A 287-nucleotide genomic window follows, 5' to 3' on the forward strand; every position below is an offset into this window, starting at 1 on the left:
CTGGCAATGTCTTTTGGGCTGGCCAGCAGGGGCCCTGGCAGGGGCCAGGAGCAGTGTCACAGTGGCTGAAGCTGTGCCAGCTGAAGCTTTCCAGCAGCAGAGCTTTCTTCTGCCCCGAACAAAGAACCAATGTGGCCAGCATTATTGATTTGTTTCGTGACTCGCAGCTTTTAGCCTGGCAGGAAAAGACCAAGAGGAGTTTTAATTTGTCCAAATGGTTTTAGACAAGGTTAATAAAACTCATTGATAAATGGCGCTTTTCATTAAGTTTTAATTACACTGTCATT

The sequence above is a fragment of the Taeniopygia guttata genome, chromosome 1A (genome assembly GCF_048771995.1).
Source record: "Taeniopygia guttata chromosome 1A, bTaeGut7.mat, whole genome shotgun sequence".
Classification (NCBI taxonomy): domain Eukaryota; kingdom Metazoa; phylum Chordata; class Aves; order Passeriformes; family Estrildidae; genus Taeniopygia; species Taeniopygia guttata.